Source organism: Ambystoma mexicanum, chromosome 4p (genome assembly GCF_040938575.1).
Source record: "Ambystoma mexicanum isolate Mex_15411 chromosome 4p, UKY_AmexF1_1, whole genome shotgun sequence".
NCBI lineage: Eukaryota > Metazoa > Chordata > Amphibia > Caudata > Ambystomatidae > Ambystoma > Ambystoma mexicanum.
Window position 1 is genome coordinate 930,215,386 of NC_090927.1, and position 25,825 is coordinate 930,241,210.

The window sequence follows — 25,825 nt, forward strand, 5'->3', positions numbered from 1 at the left end:
CTCCACCAGGCCCCCACTCATGTCCAACTCATGTCTCCCTGCACCCCCACCCCCCAGCAGTGCAGGGCACCCTCCACCAGGTCCCCACACATGTCTCCTACCACCCCCACCCCCCAGCAGTGCAGGGGCAGCCTCCACCATGCCCCCATTCATGTCTCCCATCACCCCGACCCCCAGCAGTGCAGGGGCAGCCTCCACCAGGCCCCCACTCATGTCTCCCATCACCCCCACCCCCAGCAGTGCAGGGGCAGCCTCCACCAGGCCCCCACTCATGTCTCCCATCACCCCCACCCCCCAGCAGTGCAGGGGCAGCCTCCACCAGGCCCCCACTCATGTCCAACTCATGTCTCCCATCACCCCCACCCCCAGCAGTGCAGGGGCAGCCTCCACCAGGCCCCCACTCATGTGTCCCATCACCCCCACCCCCCAGCAGTGCAGGGGCAGCCTCTACCAGGCCCCCACACATGTCTCCCACCACCCCAACCCCCAGCAGTGCAGGGCACCCTCCACCAGGCCCCCACACATGTCTCCCACCACCCCCACCCACCAGCAGTGCAGGGGCAGCCTCCACCAAGCCCCCACTCATGTCTCCCATCACCCCCACCCCCAGCAGTGCAGGGACAGCCTCCACCAGGCCCCCACTCATGTCTCCCACCACCCCCACCCCCCAGCATCCAGGGCCACCCTCCACCAGGCCCCCACTCATGTCCAACTCATGTCTCCCATCACCCCCACGCCCCAGCAGTGCAGGGGCAGCCTCCACCAGGCCCCCACTCATGTCTCCCATCACCCCCACCCCCAGCAGTGCAGGGGCAGCCTCCACCAGGCCCCCACTCATGTCTCCCATCACCCCCACCCCCCAGCAGTGCAGGGGCAGCCTCCACCAGGCCCCCACTCATGTCCAACTCATGTCTCCCATCACCCCCACCCCCCAGCAGTGCAGGGGCAGCCTCCACCAGGCCCCCACTCATGTCTCCCATCACCCCCACCCCCCAGCAGTGCAGGGGCAGCCTCCAACAGGCCCCCACTCATGTCTCCCATCACCCCCACCCCCAGCAGTGCAGGGGCACCCTCCACCAGGCCCCCACTCATGTCCAACTCATGTCTCCCTGCACCCCCACCCCCCAGCAGTGCAGGACACCCTCCACCAGGTCCCCACATGTCTCCTACCACCCCCACCCCCCAGCAGTGCAGGGGCAGCCTCCACCAGGCCCCCATTCATGTCTCCCATCACCCCCACCCCCAGCAGTGCAGGGGCAGCCTCCACCAGGCCCCCACTCATGTCTCCCATCACCCCCACCCCCAGCAGTGCAGGGGCAGCCTCCACCAGGCCCCCACTCATGTCTCCCATCACCCCCACCCCCAGCAGTGCAGGGGCAGCCTCCACCAGGCCCCCACTCATATCTCCCATCACCCCCACCCCCAGCAGTGCAGGGGCAGCCTCCACCAGGCCCCCACTCATGTCTCCCATCGCCCCCACTCATGTCTCCCATCACCCCCACCCCCCAGCAGTGCAGGGCACCCTCCACCAGGTCCCCACTCATGTCTCCCATCACCCCCACCCCCCAGCAGTGCAGGGGCAGCCTCCACCAGGCCCCCACTCATGTCTCCCATCACCCCCACCCCCAGCAGTGCAGTGGCAGCCTCCACCAGGCCCCCACTCATGTCTCCCATCACCCCCACCCCCCAGCAGTGCAGGTGCAGCCTCTACCAGGCCCCCACTCATGTCCAACTCATGTCTCACTCATGTCTCCCATCACCCCCACCCCCCAGCAGTGCAGGGGCAGCCTCCACCAGGCCCCCACTCATGTCTCCCATCACCCCCAACCCCAGCAGTGCAGGGGCAGCCTTCACCAGGCCCCCACTCATGTCTCCCATCACCCCCACCCCCCAGCAGTGCAGGGGCAGCCTCCACCAGGCCCCCACTCATGTCCAATTCATGTCTCCCACCACCCCCACCCCCCAGCATCCAGGGGCACCCTCCACCAGGCCCCCACTCATGTGCAACTCATGTCTCCCACCACCCCCCAGCAGTGCAGGGCACCCTCCACCAGGCCCCCACACATGTCTCCCACCACCCCCACCCGCCAGCAGTGCAGGGCACCCTCCACCAGGCCCCCACACATGACTCCCACCACCCCCACCCCCCAGCAGTGCAGGGGCAGCCTCCACCAGGCCCCCACTCATGTCTCCCATCACCCCCACCCCCCAGCAGTGCAGGGCACCCTCCACCAGGCCCCCACACATGTCTCCCACCACCCCAACCCCCAGCAGTGCAGGGCACCCTCCACCAGGCCCCCACACATGTCTCCCACCGCCCCCACCCCCCAGCAGTGCAGGGGCAGCCTCCACCAGGCCCCCACTCATGTCTCCCATCACCCCCAGCCCCCAGAAGTGCAGTGGTAGCCTCCACCAGGCCCCCACTCATGTCTCCCACCACCCCCACCCCCCAGCATCCAGGGGCACCCTCCACCAGGCCCCCACTCATGTCCAACTCATGTCTCCCTGCACCCCCACCCCCCAGCAGTGCAGGGGCAGCCTCCACCAGGCCCCCACTCATGTCTCCCATCACCCCCACCCCCCAGCAATGCAGGGCACCCTCCACCAGGCCCCCACACATGTCTCCCACCACTCCTACCCCCCAGCATCTAGGGGCACCCTCCACCAGGCCCCCACTCATGTCCAACTCATGTCTCCCTGCACCCCTACCCCCCAGCAGTGCAGGGGCAGCCTCCACCAGGCCCCCACTCATGTCTCCCATCACCCCCAGCCCCCAGCAGTGCAGGGGCAGCCTCCACCAGGCCCCCACTCATGTCTCCCATCACCCCCACCCCCAGCAGTGCAGGGGCACCCTCCACCAGGTCCCCACTCATGTCCAACTCATTTCTCCCTGCACCCCCACCCCCCAGCAGTGCAGGGCACCCTCCACCAGGCCCCCACACATGTCTCCCATCAACCCCACCCCCCAACAGTGCAGGGGCAGCCTCCACCAGGCCCCCACTCATGTCTCCCATCACCCCCACCCCCAGCAGTGAAGGGGCAGCCTCCACCAGGCCCCCACTCATGTCTCCCATCACCCCCACCCCCAGCAGTGCAGGGGCACCCTCCACCAGGCCCCCACTCATGTCCAACTCATGTCTCCCATCACCCCCACCCCCCAGCAGTGCAGGGGCAGCCTCCACCAGGCCCCCACTCATGTCTCCCACCACCCCCACCCCCCAGCAGTGCAGGGGCAGCCTCCACCAGGCCCCCACTCATGTCTCCCATCACCCCCACCCCCAGCAGTGCAGGGGCAGCCTCCACCAGGCCCCCACTCATGTCTCCCATCACCCCCACCCCCCAGCAGTGCAGGGGCAGCCTCCACCAGGCCCCCACTCATGTCTCCCATCACCCCCACCCCCAGCAGTGAAGGGGCAGCCTCCACCAGGCCCCCACTCATGTCTCCCATCATCCCCAACCCCCAGCAGTGCAGGGGCAGCCTCCACCAGGCCCCCACTCATGTCTCACATCACCCCACCCCCCAGCAGTGCAGGGCACCCTCCACCAGGCCCCCACTCATGTCCAATTCATGTCTCCCACCACCCCCACTCCCCAGCATCCAGGGGCACCCTCCACCAGGCCCCCACTCATGTCCAACTCATGTCTGCCACCACCCCCACCCCCCAGCAGTGCAGGGCACCCTCCACCAGGCCCCCACACATGTCTCCCACCACCCCCACCCGCCAGCAGTGCAGGGCACCCTCCACCAGGCCCCCACACATGTCTCCCACCACCCCCACCTCCCAGCAGTGCAGGGGCAGCCTCCACCAGGCCCTCACTCATGTCTCCCATCATCCCCACCCCAAAGCAGTGCAGGGCACCCTCCACCAGGCCCCCACACATGTCTCCCACCACCCTCAACCCCCAGCAGTGCAGGGCACCCTCCACTAGGCCCCCACACATGTCTCCCACCACCCCCACCCCCCAGCAGTGCAGGGGCAACCTCCACCAGGCCCCCACGCATGTCTCCCATCACCCCCACCCCAGGCAGTGCAGGGGCAGCCTCCACCAGGCCCCCACTCATGTCTCCCATCACCCCCACCCCCCAGCAGTGCAGGGGCAGCCTCCACCAGGCCCTGACGCATGTCTCCCATCACCCCCACCCCCAGCAGTGCAGGGGCAGCCTCCACCAGGCCCCCACTCATGTCTCCCATCACCCCCAACCCCAGCAGTGCAGGGGCAGCCTTCACCAGGCCCCCACTCATGTCTCCCATCACCCCCACCCCCCAGCAGTGCAGGGGCAGCCTCCACCAGGCCCCCACTCATGTCCAATTCATGTCTCCCACCACCCCCACCCCCCAGCATTCAGGGGCACCCTCCACCAGGCCCCCACTCATGTCCAACTCATGTCTCCCACCACCCCCACCCCCCAGCAGTGCAGGGCACCCTCCACCAGGCCCCCACACATGTCTCCCACCACCCCCACCCGCCAGCAGTGCAGGGCACCCTCCACCAGGCCCCCACACATGACTCCCACCACCCCCACCCCCCAGCAGTGCAGGGGCAGCCTCCACCAGGCCCCCACTCATGTCTCCCATCACCCCCACCCCCCAGCAGTGCAGGGCACCCTCCACCAGGCCCCCACACATGTCTCCCACCACCCCAACCCCCAGCAGTGCAGGGCACCCTCCACCAGGCCCCCACACATGTCTCCCACCGCCCCCACCCCCCAGCAGTGCAGGGGCAGCCTCCACCAGGCCCCCACTCATGTCTCCCATCACCCCCACCTCCCAGCAGTGCAGGGGCAGCCTCCACCAGGCCCTCACTCATGTCTCCCATCATCCCCACCCCCAAAGCAGTGCAGGGCACCCTCCACCAGGCCCCCACACATGTCTCCCACCACCCTCAACCCCCAGCAGTGCAGGGCACCCTCCACTAGGCCCCCACACATGTCTCCCACCACCCCCACCCCCCAGCAGTGCAGGGGCAACCTCCACCAGGCCCCCACGCATGTCTCCCATCACCCCCGCCCCAGGCAGTGCAGGGGCAGCCTCCACCAGGCCCCCACTCATGTCTCCCATCACCCCCACCCCCCAGCAGTGCAGGGGCAGCCTCCACCAGGCCCCCACGCATGTCTCCCATCACCCCCACCCCCAGCAGTGCAGGGGCAGCCTCCACCAGGCCCCCACTCATGTCTCCCATCACCCCCAACCCCAGCAGTGCAGGGGCAGCCTTCACCAGGCCCCCACTCATGTCTCCCATCACCCCCACCCCCAGCAGTGCAGGGGCAGCCTCCACCAGGCCCCCACTCATGTCCAATTCATGTCTCCCACCACCCCCACCCCCCAGCATCCAGGGGCACCCTCCACCAGGCCCCCACTCATGTCCAACTCATGTCTCCCACCACCCCCACTCCCCAGCAGTGCAGGGCACCCTCCACCAGGCCCCCACACATGTCTCCCACCACCCCCACCCGCCAGCAGTGCAGGGCACCCTCCACCAGGCCCCCACACATGACTCCCACCACCCCCACCCCCCAGCAGTGCAGGGGCAGCCTCCACCAGGCCCCCACTCATGTCTCCCATCACCCCCACCCCCCAGCAGTGCAGGGCACCCTCCACCAGGCCCCCACACATGTCTCCCACCACCCCAACCCCCAGCAGTGCAGGGCACCCTCCACCAGGCCCCCACACATGTCTCCCACCGCCCCCACCCCCCAGCAGTGCAGGGGCAGCCTCCACCAGGCCCCCACTCATGTCTCCCATCACCCCCAGCCCCCAGAAGTGCAGTGGTAGCCTCCACCAGGCCCCCACTCATGTCTCCCACCACCCCCACCCCCCAGCATCCAGGGGCACCCTCCACCAGGCCCCCACTCATGTCCAACTCATGTCTCCCTGCACCCCCACCCCCCAGCAGTGCAGGGGCAGCCTCCACCAGGCCCCCACTCATGTCTCCCATCACCCCCACCCCCCAGCAATGCAGGGCACCCTCCACCAGGCCCCCACACATGTCTCCCACCACTCCTACCCCCCAGCATCTAGGGGCACCCTCCACCAGGCCCCCACTCATGTCCAACTCATGTCTCCCTGCACCCCCACCCCCCAGCAGTGCAGGGGCAGCCTCTACCAGGCCCCCACTCATGTCTCCCATCACCCCCAGCCCCCAGCAGTGCAGGGTCAGCCTCCACCAGGCCCCCACTCATGTCTCCCATCACCCCCACCCCCAGCAGTGCAGGGGCACCCTCCACCAGGCACCCACTCATGTCCAACTCATTTCTCCCTGCACCCCCACCCCCCAGCAGTGCAGGGCACCCTCCACCAGGCCCCCACACATGTCTCCCATCACCCCCACCCCCCAGCAGTGCAGGGGCAGCCTCCACCAGGCCCCCACTCATGTCTCCCATCACCCCCACCCCCAGCAGTGAAGGGGCAGCCTCCACCAGGCCCCCACTCATGTCTCCCATCACCCCCACCCCCAGCAGTGCAGGGGCACCCTCCACCAGGCCCCCACTCATGTCCAACTCATGTCTCCCATCACCCACACCCCCAGCAGTGCAGGGGCAGCCTCCACCAGGCCCCCACTCATGTCTCCCACCACCCCCACCCCCCAGCAGTGCAGGGGCAGCCTCCACCAGGCCCCCACTCATGTCTCCCATCACCCCCACCCCCAGCAGTGCAGGGGCAGCCTCCACCAGGCCCCCACTCATGTCTCCCATCACCCCCACCCCCCAGCAGTGCAGGGGCAGCCTCCACCAGGCCCCCACTCATGTCTCCCATCACCCCCACCCCCCAGCAGTGCAGGGCACCCTCCACCAGGCCCCCACACATGTCTCCCACCACCCCAACCCCCAGCAGTGCAGGGCACCCTCCACCAGGCCCCCACACATGTCTCCCACCGCCCCCACCCCCCAGCAGTGCAGGGGCAGCCTCCACCAGGCCCCCACTCATGTCTCCCATCACCCCCACCTCCCAGCAGTGCAGGGGCAGCCTCCACCAGGCCCTCACTCATGTCTCCCATCATCCCCACCCCAAAGCAGTGCAGGGCACCCTCCACCAGGCCCCCACACATGTCTCCCACCACCCTCAACCCCCAGCAGTGCAGGGCACCCTCCACTAGGCCCCCACACATGTCTCCCACCACCCCCACCCCCCAGCAGTGCAGGGGCAACCTCCACCAGGCCCCCACGCATGTCTCCCATCACCCCCGCCCCAGGCAGTGCAGGGGCAGCCTCCACCAGGCCCCCACTCATGTCTCCCATCACCCCCACCCCCCAGCAGTGCAGGGGCAGCCTCCACCAGGCCCCCACGCATGTCTCCCATCACCCCCACCCCCAGCAGTGCAGGGGCAGCCTCCACCAGGCCCCCACTCATGTCTACCATCACCCCCAACCCCAGCAGTGCAGGGGCAGCCTTCACCAGGCCCCCACTCATGTCTCCCATCACCCCCACCCCCAGCAGTGCAGGGGCAGCCTCCACCAGGCCCCCACTCATGTCCAATTCATGTCTCCCACCACCCCCACCCCCCAGCATCCAGGGGCACCCTCCACCAGGCCCCCACTCATGTCCAACTCATGTCTCCCACCACCCCCACTCCCCAGCAGTGCAGGGCACCCTCCACCAGGCCCCCACACATGTCTCCCACCACCCCCACCCGCCAGCAGTGCAGGGCACCCTCCACCAGGCCCCCACACATGACTCCCACCACCCCCACCCCCCAGCAGTGCAGGGGCAGCCTCCACCAGGCCCCCACTCATGTCTCCCATCACCCCCACCCCCCAGCAGTGCAGGGCACCCTCCACCAGGCCCCCACACATGTCTCCCACCACCCCAACCCCCAGCAGTGCAGGGCACCCTCCACCAGGCCCCCACACATGTCTCCCACCGCCCCCACCCCCCAGCAGTGCAGGGGCAGCCTCCACCAGGCCCCCACTCATGTCTCCCATCACCCCCAGCCCCCAGAAGTGCAGTGGTAGCCTCCACCAGGCCCCCACTCATGTCTCCCACCACCCCCACCCCCCAGCATCCAGGGGCACCCTCCACCAGGCCCCCACTCATGTCCAACTCATGTCTCCCTGCACCCCCACCCCCCAGCAGTGCAGGGGCAGCCTCCACCAGGCCCCCACTCATGTCTCCCATCACCCCCACCCCCCAGCAATGCAGGACACCCTCCACCAGGCCCCCACACATGTCTCCCACCACTCCTACCCCCCAGCATCTAGGGGCACCCTCCACCAGGCCCCCACTCATGTCCAACTCATGTCTCCCTGCACCCCCACCCCCCAGCAGTGCAGGGGCAGCCTCTACCAGGCCCCCACTCATGTCTCCCATCACCCCCAGCCCCCAGCAGTGCAGGGTCAGCCTCCACCAGGCCCCCACTCATGTCTCCCATCACCCCCACCCCCAGCAGTGCAGGGGCACCCTCCACCAGGCACCCACTCATGTCCAACTCATTTCTCCCTGCACCCCCACCCCCCAGCAGTGCAGGGCACCCTCCACCAGGCCCCCACACATGTCTCCCATCACCCCCACCCCCCAGCAGTGCAGGGGCAGCCTCCACCAGGCCCCCACTCATGTCTCCCATCACCCCCACCCCCAGCAGTGAAGGGGCAGCCTCCACCAGGCCCCCACTCATGTCTCCCATCACCCCCACCCCCAGCAGTGCAGGGGCACCCTCCACCAGGCCCCCACTCATGTCCAACTCATGTCTCCCATCACCCACACCCCCAGCAGTGCAGGGGCAGCCTCCACCAGGCCCCCACTCATGTCTCCCACCACCCCCACCCCCCAGCAGTGCAGGGGCAGCCTCCACCAGGCCCCCACTCATGTCTCCCATCACCCCCACCCCCAGCAGTGCAGGGGCAGCCTCCACCAGGCCCCCACTCATGTCTCCCATCACCCCCACCCCCCAGCAGTGCAGGGGCAGCCTCCACCAGGCCCCCACTCATGTCTCCCATCACCCCCACCCCCAGCAGTGAAGGGGCAGCCTCCACCAGGCCCCCACTCATGTCTCCCATCACACCCACCCCCAGCAGTGCAGGGGCACCCTCCACCAGGCCCCCACTCATGTCCAACTCCTGTCTCCCATCACCCCCACCCCCAGCAGTGCAGGGGCAGCCTCCACCAGGCCCCCACTCATGTCTCCCATCACCCCCAACCCCAGCAGTGCAGGGGCAGCCTTCACCAGGCCCCCACTCATGTCTCCCATCACCCCCACCCCCCAGCAGTGCAGGGGCAGCCTCCACCAGGCCCACACTCATGTCCAATTCATGTCTCCCACCACCCCCACCCCCCAGCATCCAGGGGCACCCTCCACCAGGCCCCCACTCATGTCCAACTCATGTCTCCCACCACCCCCACCCCCCAGCAGTGCAGGGCACCCTCCACCAGGCCCCCACACATGTCTCCCACCACCCCCACCCGCCAGCAGTGCAGGGCACCCTCCACCAGGCCCCCACACATGACTCCCACCACCCCCACCCCCCAGCAGTGCAGGGGCAGCCTCCACCAGGCCCCCACTCATGTCTCCCATCACCCCCACCCGCCAGCAGTGCAGGGCACCCTCCACCAGGCCCCCACACATGTCTCCCACCACCCCAACCCCAGCAGTGCAGGGCACCCTCCACCAGGCCCCCACACATGTCTCCCACCGCCCCCACCCCCCAGCAGTGCAGGGGCAGCCTCCACCAGGCCCCCACTCATGTCTCCCATCACCCCCAGCCCCCAGAAGTGCAGTGGTAGCCTCCACCAGGCCCCCACTCATGTCTCCCACCACCCCCACCCCCCAGCATCCAGGGGCACCCTCCACCAGGCCCCCACTCATGTCCAACTCATGTCTCCCTGCACCCCCACCCCCCAGCAGTGCAGGGGCAGCCTCCACCAGGCCCCCACTCATGTCTCCCATCACCCCCACCCCCCAGCAATGCAGGGCACCCTCCACCAGGCCCCCACACATGTCTCCCACCACTCCTACCCCCCAGCATCTAGGGGCACCCTCCACCAGGCCCCCACTCATTTCCAACTCATGTCTCCCTGCACCCCCACCCCCCAGCAGTGCAGGGGCAGCCTCCACCAGGCCCCCACTCATGTCTCCCATCACCCCCACCCCCCAGCAGTGCAGGGGCAGCCTCCACCAGGCCCCCACTCATGTCTCCCATCACCCCCACCCCCAGCAGTGCAGGGGCACCCTCCACCAGGCCCCCACTCATGTCCAACTAATTTCTCCCTGCACCCCCACCCCCCAGCAGTGCAGGGCACCCTCCACCAGGCCCCCACACATGTCTCCCATCACCCCCACCCCCCAGCAGTGCAGGGGCAGCCTCCACCAGGCCCCCACTCATGTCTCCCATCACCCCCACCCCCAGCAGTGAAGGGGCAGCCTCCACCAGGCCCCCACTCATGTCTCCCATCACCCCCACCCCCAGCAGTGCAGGGGCACCCTCCACCAGGCCCCCACTCATGTCCAACTCATGTCTCCCATCACCCCCACCCCCCAGCAGTGCAGGGGCAGCCTCCACCAGGCCCCCACTCATGTCTCCCACCACCCCCACCCCCAGCAGTGCAGGGGCAGCCTCCACCAGGCCCCCACTCATGTCTCCCATCACCCCACCCCCAGCAGTGCAGGGGCAGCCTCCACCAGGCCCCCACTCATGTCTCCCATCACCCCCACCCCCCAGCAGTGCAGGGGCAGCCTCCACCAGGCCCCCACTCATGTCTCCCATCACCCCCACCCCCCAGCAGTGCAGGGGCAGCCTCCACCAGGCCCCCACTCATGTCTCCCATCACCCCCACCCCCAGCAGTGCAGGGGCACCCTCCACCAGGTCCCCACTCATGTCCAACTCATTTCTCTCTGCACCCCCACCCCCCAGCAGTGCAGGGCACCCTCCACCAGGCCCCCACACATGTCTCCCATCACCCCCACCCCCCAGCAGTGCAGGGGCAGCCTCCACCAGGCCCCCACTCATGTCTCCCATCACCCCCACCCCCAGCAGTGAAGGGGCAGCCTCCACCAGGCCCCCACTCATGTCTCCCATCACCCCCACCCCCAGCAGTGCAGGGGCACCCTCCACCAGGCCCCCACTCATGTCCAACTCATGTCTCCCATCACCCCCACCCCCCAGCAGTGCAGGGGCAGCCTCCACCAGGCCCCCACTCATGTCTCCCACCACCCCCACCCCCCAGCAGTGCAGGGGCAGCCTCCACCAGGCCCCCACTCATGTCTCCCATCACCCCCACCCCCAGCAGTGCAGGGGCAGCCTCCACCAGGCCCCCACTCATGTCTCCCATCACCCCCACCCCCCAGCAGTGCAGGGGCAGCCTCCACCAGGCACCCACTCATGTCTCCCATCACCCCCACCCCCAGCAGTGAAGGGGCAGCCTCCACCAGGCCCCCACTCATGTCTCCCATCACCCCCACCCCCAGCAGTGCAGGGGCACCCTCCACCAGGCCCCCACTCATGTCCAACTCATGTCTCCCATCACCCCCACCCCCCAGCAGTGCAGGGGCAGCCTCCACCAGGCCCCCACTCATGTCTCCCATCATCCCCACCCCCCAGCAGTGCAGGGGCAGCCTCCACCAGGCCCCCACTCATGTCTCCCATCACCCCCACCCCCCAGCAGCGCAGGGCACCCTCCACCAGGCCCCCACTCATGTCCAATTCATGTCTCCCACCACCCTCACTCCCCAGCATCCAGGGGCACCCTCCACCAGGCCCCCACTCATGTCCAACTCATGTCTGCCACCACCCCCACCCCCCAGCAGTGCAGGGCACCCTCCACCAGGCCCCCACACATGTCTCCCACCACCCCCACCCCCCAGCAGTGCAGGGGCAGCCTCCACCAGGCCCCCACTCATGTCTCCCATCACCCCCACCCCCCAGCAGCGCAGGGCACCCTCCACCAGGCCCCCACTCATGTCCAATTCATGTCTCCCACCACCCTCACTCCCCAGCATCCAGGGGCACCCTCCACCAGGCCCCCACTCATGTCCAACTCATGTCTGCCACCACCCCCACCCCCCAGCAGTGCAGGGCACCCTCCACCAGGCCCCCACACATGTCTCCCACCACCCCCACCCGCCAGCAGTGCAGGGCACCCTCCACCAGGCCCCCACACATGTCTCCCACCACCCCCACCCCCCAGCAGTGCAGGGGCAGCCTCCACCAGGCCCTCACTCATGTCTCCCATCACCCCCACCCCCCAGCAGCGCAGGGCATCCTCCACCAGGCCCCCACTCATGTCCAATTCATGTCTCCCACCACCCTCACTCCCCAGCATCCAGGGGCACCCTCCACCAGGCCCCCACTCATGTCCAACTCCTGTCTCCCATCACCCCCACCCCCAGCAGTGCAGGGGCAGCCTCCACCAGGCCCCCACTCATGTCTCCCATCACCCCCAACCCCAGCAGTGCAGGGGCAGCCTTCACCAGGCCCCCACTCATGTCTCCCATCACCCCCACCCCCCAGCAGTGCAGGGGCAGCCTCCACCAGGCCCACACTCATGTCCAATTCATGTCTCCCACCACCCCCACCCCCCAGCATCCAGGGGCACCCTCCACCAGGCCCCCACTCATGTCCAACTCATGTCTCCCACCACCCCCACCCCCCAGCAGTGCAGGGCACCCTCCACCAGGCCCCCACACATGTCTCCCACCACCCCCACCCGCCAGCAGTGCAGGGCACCCTCCACCAGGCCCCCACACATGACTCCCACCACCCCCACCCCCCAGCAGTGCAGGGGCAGCCTCCACCAGGCCCCCACTCATGTCTCCCATCACCCCCACCCCCCAGCAGTGCAGGGCACCCTCCACCAGGCCCCCACACATGTCTCCCACCACCCCAACCCCAGCAGTGCAGGGCACCCTCCACCAGGCCCCCACACATGTCTCCCACCGCCCCCACCCCCCAGCAGTGCAGGGGCAGCCTCCACCAGGCCCCCACTCATGTCTCCCATCACCCCCAGCCCCCAGAAGTGCAGTGGTAGCCTCCACCAGGCCCCCACTCATGTCTCCCACCACCCCCACCCCCCAGCATCCAGGGGCACCCTCCACCAGGCCCCCACTCATGTCCAACTCATGTCTCCCTGCACCCCCACCCCCCAGCAGTGCAGGGGCAGCCTCCACCAGGCCCCCACTCATGTCTCCCATCACCCCCACCCCCCAGCAATGCAGGGCACCCTCCACCAGGCCCCCACACATGTCTCCCACCACTCCTACCCCCCAGCATCTAGGGGCACCCTCCACCAGGCCCCCACTCATTTCCAACTCATGTCTCCCTGCACCCCCACCCCCCAGCAGTGCAGGGGCAGCCTCCACCAGGCCCCCACTCATGTCTCCCATCACCCCCACCCCCCAGCAGTGCAGGGGCAGCCTCCACCAGGCCCCCACTCATGTCTCCCATCACCCCCACCCCCAGCAGTGCAGGGGCACCCTCCACCAGGCCCCCACTCATGTCCAACTAATTTCTCCCTGCACCCCCACCCCCAGCAGTGCAGGGCACCCTCCACCAGGCCCCCACACATGTCTCCCATCACCCCCACCCCCCAGCAGTGCAGGGGCAGCCTCCACCAGGCCCCCACTCATGTCTCCCATCACCCCCACCCCCAGCAGTGAAGGGGCAGCCTCCACCAGGCCCCCACTCATGTCTCCCATCACCCCCACCCCCAGCAGTGCAGGGGCACCCTCCACCAGGCCCCCACTCATGTCCAACTCATGTCTCCCATCACCCCCACCCCCCAGCAGTGCAGGGGCAGCCTCCACCAGGCCCCCACTCATGTCTCCCACCACCCCCACCCCCCAGCAGTGCAGGGGCAGCCTCCACCAGGCCCCCACTCATGTCTCCCATCACCCCCACCCCCAGCAGTGCAGGGGCAGCCTCCACCAGGCCCCCACTCATGTCTCCCATCACCCCCACCCCCCAGCAGTGCAGGGGCAGCCTCCACCAGGCCCCCACTCATGTCTCCCATCACCCCCACCCCCCAGCAGTGCAGGGGCAGCCTCCACCAGGCCCCCACTCATGTCTCCCATCACCCCCACCCCCAGCAGTGCAGGGGCACCCTCCACCAGGTCCCCACTCATGTCCAACTCATTTCTCTCTGCACCCCCACCCCCCAGCAGTGCAGGGCACCCTCCACCAGGCCCCCACACATGTCTCCCATCACCCCCACCCCCCAGCAGTGCAGGGGCAGCCTCCACCAGGCCCCCACTCATGTCTCCCATCACCCCCACCCCCAGCAGTGAAGGGGCAGCCTCCACCAGGCCCCCACTCATGTCTCCCATCACCCCCACCCCCAGCAGTGCAGGGGCACCCTCCACCAGGCCCCCACTCATGTCCAACTCATGTCTCCCATCACCCCCACCCCCCAGCAGTGCAGGGGCAGCCTCCACCAGGCCCCCACTCATGTCTCCCACCACCCCCACCCCCCAGCAGTGCAGGGGCAGCCTCCACCAGGCCCCCACTCATGTCTCCCATCACCCCCACCCCCAGCAGTGCAGGGGCAGCCTCCACCAGGCCCCCACTCATGTCTCCCATCACCCCCACCCCCCAGCAGTGCAGGGGCAGCCTCCACCAGGCACCCACTCATGTCTCCCATCACCCCCACCCCCAGCAGTGAAGGGGCAGCCTCCACCAGGCCCCCACTCATGTCTCCCATCACCCCCACCCCCAGCAGTGCAGGGGCACCCTCCACCAGGCCCCCACTCATGTCCAACTCATGTCTCCCATCACCCCCACCCCCCAGCAGTGCAGGGGCAGCCTCCACCAGGCCCCCACTCATGTCTCCCATCATCCCCACCCCCCAGCAGTGCAGGGGCAGCCTCCACCAGGCCCCCACTCATGTCTCCCATCACCCCCACCCCCCAGCAGCGCAGGGCACCCTCCACCAGGCCCCCACTCATGTCCAATTCATGTCTCCCACCACCCTCACTCCCCAGCATCCAGGGGCACCCTCCACCAGGCCCCCACTCATGTCCAACTCATGTCTGCCACCACCCCCACCCCCCAGCAGTGCAGGGCACCCTCCACCAGGCCCCCACACATGTCTCCCACCACCCCCACCCCCCAGCAGTGCAGGGGCAGCCTCCACCAGGCCCCCACTCATGTCTCCCATCACCCCCACCCCCCAGCAGCGCAGGGCACCCTCCACCAGGCCCCCACTCATGTCCAATTCATGCTCCCACCACCCTCACTCCCCAGCATCCAGGGGCACCCTCCACCAGGCCCCCACTCATGTCCAACTCATGTCTGCCACCACCCCCACCCCCCAGCAGTGCAGGGCACCCTCCACCAGGCCCCCACACATGTCTCCCACCACCCCCACCCGCCAGCAGTGCAGGGCACCCTCCACCAGGCCCCCACACATGTCTCCCACCACCCCCACCCCCCAGCAGTGCAGGGGCAGCCTCCACCAGGCCCTCACTCATGTCTCCCATCACCCCCACCCCCCAGCAGCGCAGGGCACCCTCCACCAGGCCCCCACTCATGTCCAATTCATGTCTCCCACCACCCTCACTCCCCAGCATCCAGGGGCACCCTCCACCAGGCCCCCACTCATGTCCAACTCATGTCTGCCACCACCCCCACCCCCCAGCAGTGCAGGGCACCCTCCACCAGGCCCCCACACATGTCTCCCACCACCCCCACCCGCCAGCAGTGCAGGGCACCCTCCACCAGGCCCCCACACATGTCTCCCACCACCCCCACCCCCCAGCAGTGCAGGGGCAGCCTCCACCAGGCCCTCACTCATGTCTCCCATCATCCCCACCCCAAAGCAGTGCAGGGCACCCTCCACCAGGCCCCCACACATGTCTCCCACCACCCCCAACCCCCAGCAGTGCAGGGCACCCTCCACCAGGCCCCCACACATGTCTCCCACCACCCCCACCCCCCAGCAGTGCAGGGGCAACCTCCACCAGGCCCCCACTCATGTCTCCCATCACCCCCACCCCAGGCAGTGCAGGGGCAGCCTCCACCAGGCCCCCACTCATGTCTCCCATCACCCCCACCCCCCAGCAGTGCAGGGCAGCCTCCACCAGGCCCCCACGCATGTCTCCCATCACCCCCACCCCCAGCAGTGCACGGGCACCCTCCACCAGGCCCCCACTCATGTCCAACTCATGTCTCCCTGCACCCCCACCCCCAGCAGTGCAGGGCACCCTCCACCAGGTCCCCACACATGTCTCCCACCACCCCCACCCCCCAGCAGTGCAGGGGCAGCCTCCACCAGGCCCCCACTCATGTCTCCCATCACCCCCACCCCAGCAGTGCAGGGGCAGCCTCCGCCAGGCCCCCACTCATGTCTCCCATCACCCTCACCCCCCAGCAGTGCAGGGGCAGCCTCCAACAGGCCCCCACTCATGTCTCCCATCAACCACACCCCCAGCAGTGCAGGGGCAGCCTCCACCAGGCCCCCACTCATGTCTCCCATCACCCCCACCCCCAGCAGTGCAGGGGCACCCTCCACCAGGCCCCCACTCATGTCCAACTCATGTCTCCCATCACCCCCACCCCCCAGCAGTGCAGGGGCAGCCTCCACCAGGCCCCCACACATGTCTCCCACCACCCCCAACCCCCAGCAGTGCAGGGCACCCTCCACCAGGCCCCCACACATGTCTCCCACCACCCCCACCCCCAGCAGTGCAGGGGCAGCCTCCACCAGGCCCCCACTCATGTCTCCCATCACCCCCACCCCCAGCAGTGCAGGGGCAGCCTCCACCAGGCCCCCACTCATGTCTCCCATCACCCCCACCCCCCAGCAGTGCAGGGGCAGCCTCCACCAGGCCCCCACTCATGTCTCCCACCACCCCCACCCCCCAGCATCCAGGGCCACCCTCCACCAGGCCCCCACTCATGTCCAACTCATGTCTCCCTGCACCCCCACCCCCCAGCAGTGCAGGGGCAGCCTCCACCAGGCCCCCACTCATGTCTCCCATCACCCCCACCCCCCAGCAGTGCAGGGGCAGCATCCACCAGGCCCCCACTCATGTCTCCCATCACCCCCACCCCCCGGCAGTGCAGGGCACCCTCCACCAGGCCCCGACACATGTCTCCCACCACCCCCACCCCCCAGCAGTGCAGGGGCAGCCTCCACCAGGCCCCCACTTAAGTCTCCCATCACCCCCACACCCCAGCAGTGCAGGGCACCCTCCACCAGGCCTCCACCAGGCCCCCACTCATGTCTCCCACCACCCCCACCCCCCAGCATCCAGGGGCATTCTCTGACAGGCCCCCACTCATGTCCAACTCATGTGTCCCACCACCCCCACCCCCCAGCAGTGCAGTGCACCCTCCGCCAGGCCCCCACACATGTCTCCCACCACCCCCACCCCCCAGCAGTGCAGGGCACCCTCCACCAGGCCCCCCACACATGTCTCCCACCACCCCCACCCCCCAGCAGTGCAGGGCACCCTCCACCAGGCCCCCACACATGTCTCCCACCACCCCCACCCGCCAGCAGTGCAGGGCACCCTCCACCAGGCCCCCACACATGTCTCCTACCACCCCCACCCCCCAGCAGTGCAGGGGCAGCCTCCACCAGGCCCTCACTCATGACTCCCATCATCCCCACCCCAAAGCAGTGCAGGGCACCCTCCACCAGGCCCCCACACATGTCTCCCACCACCCCCAACCCCCAGCAGTGCAGGGCACCCTCCACCAGGCCCCCACACATGTCTCCCACCACCCCCACCCCCCGGCAGTGCAGGGGCAACCTCCACCAGGCCCCCACTCATGTCTCCCATCACCCCCACCCCCAGCAGTGCAGGGGCAGCCTCCACCAGGCCCCCACTCATGTCTCCCATCACCCCCACCCCCAGCAGTGCAGAGGCAGCCTCCACCAGGCCCCCACTCATGTCTCCCATCACCCCCACCCCCAGCAGTGCAGGGGCACCCTCCACCAGGCCCCACTCATGTCCAACTCATGTCTCCCTGCACCCCCACCCCCCAGCAGTGCAGGGCACCCTCCACCAGGTCCCCACACATGTCTCCCACCACCCCCACCCCCCAGCAGTGCAGGGGCAGCCTCCACCAGGCCCCCACTCATGTCTCCCATCACCCCCACCCCAGCAGTGCAGGGGCAGCCTCCGCCAGGCCCCCACTCATGTCTCCCATCACCCCCACCCCCCAGCAGTGCAGGGGCAGCCTCCACCAGGCCCCCACTCACGTCTCCCATCAACCCCACCCCCAGCAGTGCAGGGGCAGCCTCCACCAGGCCCCCACTCATGTCTCCCATCACCCCCATCCCCAGCAGTGCAGGGGCACCCTCCACCAGGTCCCCACTCATGTCCAACTCATGTCTCCCATCACCCCCACCCCCCAGCAGTGCAGGGGCAGCCTCCACCAGGCCCCCACACATGTCTCCCACCACCCCCAACCCCCAGCAGTGCAGGGCACCCTCCACCAGGCCCCCACACATGTCTAACACCACCCCCACCCCCAGCAGTGCAGGGGCAGCCTCCACCAGGCCCCCACTCATGTCTCCCATCACCCCCACCCCCAGCAGTGCAGGGGCAGCCTCCACCAGGCCCCCACTCATGTCTCTCATCACCCCCAACCCCCAGCAGTGCAGGGGCAGCCTCCACCAGGCCCCCACTCATGTCTCCCACCACCCCCACCCCCCAGCATCCAGGGCCACCCTCCACCAGGCCCCCACTCATGTCCAACTCATGTCTCCCTGCACCACCACCCCCAGCAGTGCAGGGGCAGCCTCCACCAGGCCCCCACTCATGTCTCCCATCACCTCCACCCCCCAGCAGTGCAGGGGCAGCCTCCACCAGGCCCCCACTCATGTCTCCCATCACCCCCACCCCCCGGCAGTGCAGGGCACCCTCCACCAGGCCCCCACACATGTCTCCCACCACCCCCACCCCCCAGCGGTGCAGGGGCAGCCTCCACAAGGCCCCCACTTATGTCTCCCATCGCCCCCACCCCCCAGCAGTGCAGGGCACCCTCCACCAGGCCTCCACCAGGCCCCCACTCATGTCTCCCACCACCCCAACCCCCCAGCATCCAGGGGCATTCTCTGACAGGCCCCCACTCATGTCCAACTCATGTGTCCCACCACCCCCACCCCCCAGCAGTGCAGTGCACCCTCTGCCAGGCCCCCACACATGTCTCCCACCACCCCCACCCCCCAGCAGTGCAGGGCACCCTCCACTAGGCCCCCACACATGTCTCCCACCACCCCCACCCCCAGCAGTGCAGGGGCACCCTCCACCAGGCCCCCACACATGTCCCCCACCACCCCCAGCCCCCAGCAGTGCAGGGCGCCCTCCACCAGGCCCCCACACATGTCTCCCACCACCCCCACCCCCCAGCAGTGCAGGGGCAGCCTCCACCAGGCCCCCACTCATGTCTCCCATCACCCCCACCCCCAGCAGTGCAGGGGCAGCCTCCACCAGGCCCCCACTCATGTCTCCCATCACCCCCACCCCCCAGAAGTGCAGTGGCAGCCTCCACCAGGCCCCCACTCATGTCTCCCACCACCCCCACCCCCCAGCATCCAGGGGCACCCTCCACCAGGCCCCCACTCATGTCCAACTCATGTCTCCCTGCACCCCCACCCACCAGCAGTGCAGGGGCAGCCTCCACCAGGCCCCCACTCATGTCTCCCATCACCCCCACCCCCCAGCAATGCAGGGCACCCTCCACCAGGCCCCCACACATGTCTCCCACCACTCCCACCCCCCAGCATCTAGGGGCAGCCTCCACCAGGCCCCCACTCATGTCTCCCATCACCCCCACCCCAGCAGTGCAGGGGCAGCCTCCGCCAGGCCCCCACTCATGTCTCCCATCACCCCCACCCCCCAGCAGTGCAGGGGCAGCCTCCACCAGGCCCCCACTCATGTCTCCCATCAACCCCACCCCCAGCAGTGCAGGGGCAGCCTCCACCAGGCCCCCACTCATGTCTCCCATCACCCCCACCCCCAGCAGTGCAGGGGCACCCTCCACCAGGCCCCCACTCATGTCCAACTCATGTCTCCCATCACCCCCACCCCCCAGCAGTGCAGGGGCAGCCTCCACCAGGCCCCCACACATGTCTCCCACCACCCCCAACCCCCAGCAGTGCAGGGCACCCTCCACCAGGCCCCCACACATGTCTCCCACCACCCCCACCCCCAGCAGTGCAGGGGCAGCCTCCACCAGGCCCCCACTCATGTCTCCCATCACCCCCACCCCCAGCAGTGCAGGGGCAGCCTCCACCAGGCCCCCACTCATGTCTCTCATCACCCCCAACCCCCAGCAGTGCAGGGGCAGCCTCCACCAGGCCCCCACTCATGTCTCCCACCACCCCCACCCCCCAGCATCCAGGGCCACCCTCCACCAGGCCCCCACTCATGCCCAACTCATGTCTCCCTGCACCCCCACCCCCCAGCAGTGCAGGGGCAGCCTCCACCAGGCCCTCACTCATGTCTCCCATCACCCCCACCCCCCAGCAGTGCAGGGGCAGCCTCCACCAGGCCCCCACTCATGTCTCCCATCACCCCCACCCCCCGGCAGTGCAGGGCACCCTCCACCAGGCCCCCACACATGTCTCCCACCACCCCCACCCCCCAGCAGTGCAGGGGCACCCTCCACCAGGCCCCCACTTATGTCTCCCATCACCCCCACCCCCCAGCAGTGCAGGGCACCCTCCACCAGGCCTCCACCAGGCCCCCACTCATGTCTCCCACCACCCCAACCCCCCAGCATCCAGGGGCATTCTCTGACAGGCCCCCACTCATGTCCAACTCATGTGTCCCACCACCCCCACCCCCCAGCAGTGCAGTGCACCCTCCGCCAGGCCCCCACACATGTCTCCCACCACCCCCACCCCCCAGCAGTGCAGGGCACCCTCCACCAGGCCCCCACACATGTCTCCCACCACCCCCACCCCCCAGCAGTGCAGGGGCAGCCTCCACCAGGCCCCCACTCATGTCTCCCATCATCCCCACCCCCTGCAGTGCAGGGCACCCTCCACCAGGCCCCCACACATGTCCCCCACCACCCCCAGCCCCCAGTAGTGCAGGGCGCCCTCCACCAGGCCCCCACAGATGTCTCCCACCACCCCCACTCCCCAGCAGTGCAGGGGCAGCCTCCACCAGGCCCCCACTCATGTCTCCCATCACCCCCACCCCCAGCAGTGCAGGGGCAGCCTCCACCAGGCCCCCACTCATGTCTCCCATCACCCCCACCCCCCAGAAGTGCAGTGGCAGCCTCCACCAGGCCCCCACTCATGTCTCCCACCACCCCCACCCCCCAGCATCCAGGGGCACCCTCCACCAGGCCCCTACTCATGTCCAACTCATGTCTCCCTGCACCCCCACCCACCAGCAGTGCAGGGGCAGCCTCCACCAGGCCCCCACTCATGTCTCCCATCACCCCCACCCCCCAGCAATGCAGGGCACCCTCCACCAGGCCCCCACACATGTCTCCCACCACTCCCACCCCCCAGCATTTAGGGGCACCCTCCACCAGGCCCCCACTCATGTCCAATTCATGTCTCCCTGCACCCCCACCCCCCAGCAGTGCAGGGGCAGCCTCGACCAGGCCCCCACTCATGTCTCCCATCACCCCCAGCCCCCAGCAGTGCAGGGGCAGCCTCCACCAGGCCCCCACTCATGTCTCCCATCACCCCCACCCCCCAGCAGTGCAGGGCACCCTCCACCAGGCCCCCACACATGTATCACACCACCCCCACCCCCCAGCATTGCAGGGGCAGCCTCCACCAGGCCCCCACTCATGTCTCCCACCACCCCACCCCCCAGCATCCAGGGGAACCCACCACCAGGCCCCCACTCATGTCCAACTCATGTCTCCCACCACCCCCACCCCCCAGCAGTGCAGGGCACCCTCCACCAGGCCCCCACACATGTCTCCCACCACCCCCACCCCCCAGAAGTGCAGGGCACCCTCCACCAGGCCCCCACACATGTCTCCCACCACCCCCACCCCTCAGCAGTGCAGGGGCAGCCTCCACCAGGCCACCACTCATGTCTCCCATCACCCCCACCCCCCAGCAGTGCAGGGCACCCTCCACCAGGCCCCCACACATGTCTCCCACCACCCCCACCCCCAGCAGTGCAGGGCACCCTCCACCAGGCCCCCACACATGTCTCCCACCACCCCCTCTCCCCAGCAATGCAGGGCACCCTCCACCTGGCCCCCACACATGTCTCCCACCACCCCCACCCCCCAGCAGTGCAGGGGCAGCCTCCACCAGGCCCCCACTCATGTCTCCCATCACACCCACCACCAGCAGTGCAGGGGCAGCCTCCACCAGGCCCCCACTCATGTCTCCCATCACCCCCACCCCCAGCAGTGCAGGGCACCCGCCACCAGGCCCCCACACATGTCTCCCACCACCCCCACTCCCCAGCAATGCAGGGCACCCTCCACCTGGCCCCCACACATGTCTCCCACCACCCCCACCCCCCAGCAGTGCAGGGGCAGCCTCCACCAGGCCCCCACTCATGTCTCCCATCACCCCCACCCCCAGCAGTGCAGGGGCAGCCTCCACCAGGCCCCCACTCATGTCTCCCATCATCCCCACCCCCCCAGCAGTGCAGGGGCAGCCTCCACCAGGCCCCCACTCATGTCTTCCACCACCCCACCCCCCAGCATCCAGGGGCACCCTCCACCAGGCCCCCACTCATGTCCAACTCATGTCTCCCTGCACCCCCACCCCCCAGCACTGCAGGGGCAGCCTCCACTAGGCCCCCACTCATGTCTCCCATCACCCCCACCCCCCAGCAGTGCAGGGCCCCCTCCACCAGGCCCCCACATATGTCTCCCACCACCCCCACCCCCCAGCATCCAGGGGCACCCTCCACCAGGCCCCCACTCATGTCCAACTCATGTCTCCCTGCACCCCCACACCCCAGCAGTGCAGAGGCAGCCTCCACCAGGCCCCTACTCATGTCTCCCATCACCCACACCCCCCAGCAGTGCAGGGGCAGCCCCCACCAAGCCCCCACTCATGTCTCCCATCACCCCACCCCCCAGCAGTGCAGGGCACCCTCCACCAGGCCCCCACACATCTCTCCCACCACCCCCACCCCCAGCAGTGCAGGGGCAGCCTCCACCAGGCCCCCACTCATGTCTCACATCACCCCCACCCCCCAGCAGTGCAGGGCACCTTCCACCAGGCCCTCACTCATGTCCAACTCATGTCTCCCACCACCCCCACCCCCCAGCATCCAGGGGCACCCTCCACCAGGCCCCCACTCATGTCCAACTCATGTCTCCCACCACCCCTACCCCCCAGCAGTGCAGGGCACCCTCCACCAGGCCCCCACACATGTCTCCCACCACCCCCACCCCCCAGCAGTGCAGGGCACCCTCCACCAGGCCCCCACACATGTCTCCCACCACCCCCACCACCCAGCAGTGCAAGGGTCAGCCTCCACCAGGCCCCCACTCATGTCTCCCATCACCCCCACCCCCCAGCAGTGCAGGGCACCCTCCACCAGGCCCCCACACATGTCTCCCACCACCCCTACCCCCCAGCAGTGTAGGGCACCCTCCACCAGGCCCCCACACATGTCTCCCACCACCCCCACCCCCCAGCAGTGCAGGGGCAGACTCCACCAGGCCCCCACTCATGTATCCCATCGCCCCCACCCCCAGCAGTGCAGGGCACCCTCCACCAGGCCCCCACACATGTCTCCCACCACCCCCACCCCCCAGCAGTGCAGGGCAGCCTCCACCAGGCCCCCACACATGTCTCCCACCACCCCCACTCCCCAGCAGTGCAGGGGCAGCCTCCACCAGGCCCCCACTAATGTCTTCCATCACCCCCACACCCAGCTGTGCAGGGCACCCTCCACCAGTCCCCCACACATGTCTCCCACCACCCCCATCCCCCAGCAGTGCAGGGCACCCTCCACCAGGCCCCCACACATGTCTCCCACCACCCCCACCCCCCAGCAGTGCAGGGGCAGCCTCCACCAGGCCCCCACTCATGTCTCCCATCACCCCCACCCCCTGCAGTGCAGGGCACCCTCCACCAGGCCCCCACACATGTCCCCCACCACCCCCACCCCCCAGCAGTGCAGGGCGCCCTCCACCAGGCCCCCACTCATGTCTCCTATCACCCCCACCCCCCAGAAGTGCAGTGGCAGCCTCCACCAGGCCCGAACTCATGTCTCCCACCACCCCCACACCCCAGCATCCAGGGGCACCCTCCACCAGGCCCCCACTCATGTCCAACTCATGTCTCCCTGCACCCCCACCCCTCAGCAGTGCAGGGGCAGCCTCCACCAGGCCCCCACTCATGTCTCCCATCACCCCCACCCTCCAGCAGTGCAGGGGCAGCCTCCACCAGGCCCCCACTCATGTCTCCCATCAACCCCACCCCCAGCAGTGCAGGGGCAGCCTCCACCAGGCCCCCACTCATGTCTCCCATCACCCCCACCCCCAGCAGTGCAGGGGCACCCTCCACCAGGCCCCCACTCATGTCCAACTCATGTCTCCCATCACCCCCACCCCCCAGCAGTGCAGGGGCAGCCTCCACCAGGCCCCCACACATGTCTCCCACCACCCCCAACCCCCAGCAGTGCAGGGCACCCTCCACCAGGCCCCCACACATGTCTCCCACCACCCCCACCCCCAGCAGTGCAGGGGCAGCCTCCACCAGGCCCCCACTCATGTCTCCCATCACCCCCACCCCCAGCAGTGCAGGGGCAGCCTCCACCAGGCCCCCACTCATGTCTCTCATCACCCCCACCCCCCCAGCAGTGCAGCGGCAGCCTCCACAAGGCCCCCACTCATGTCTCCCACCACCCCCACCCCCCAGCATCCAGGGCCACCCTCCACCAGGCCCCCACTCATGTCCAACTCATGTCTCCCTGCACCCCCACCCCCCAGCAGTGCAGGGGCAGCCTCCACCAGGCCCCCACTCATGTCTCCCATCACCCCCACCCCCCAGCAGTGCAGGGGCAGCCTCCACCAGGCCCCCACTCATGTCTCCCATCACCCCCACCCCCCGGCAGTGCAGGGCACCCTCCACCAGGCCCCCACACATGTCTCCCACCACCCCCACCCCCCAGCAGTGCAGGGGCAGCCTCCACCAGGCCCCCACTTATGTCTCCCATCACCCCCACCCCCCAGCAGTGCAGGGCACCCTCCACCAGGCCTCCACCAGGCCCCCACTCATGTCTCCCACCACCCCAACCCCCCAGCATCCAGGGGCATTCTCTGACAGGCCCCCACTCATGTCCAACTCATGTGTCCCACCACCCCCACCCCCCAGCAGTGCAGTGCACCCTCCGCCAGGCCCCCACACATGTCTCCCACCACCCCCACCCCCCAGCAGTGCAGGGCACCCTCCACCAGGCCCCCACACATGTCTCCCACCACCCCCACCCCCCAGCAGTGCAGGGGCAGCCTCCACCAGGCCCCCACTCATGTCTCCCATCACCCCCACCCCCTGCAGTGCAGGGCACCCTCCACCAGGCCCCCACACATGTCCCCCACCACCCCCAGCCCCCAGTAGTGCAGGGCGCCCTCCACCAGGCCCCCACACATGTCTCCCACCACCCCCACCCCCCAGCAGTGCAGGGGCAGCCTCCACCAGGCCCCCACTCATGTCTCCCATCACCCCCACCCCCAGCAGTGCAGGGGCAGCCTCCACCAGGCCCCCACTCATGTCTCCCATCACCCCCACACCCCAGAAGTGCAGTGGCAGCCTCCACCAGGCCCCCACTCATGTCTCCCACCACCCCCACCCCCCAGCATCCAGGGGCACCCTCCACCAGGCCCCCACTCATGTCCAACTCATGTCTCCCTGCACCCCCACCCACCAGCAGTGCAGGGGCAGCCTCCACCAGGCCCCCACTCATGTCTCCCATCACCCCCACCCCCCAGCAATGCAGGGC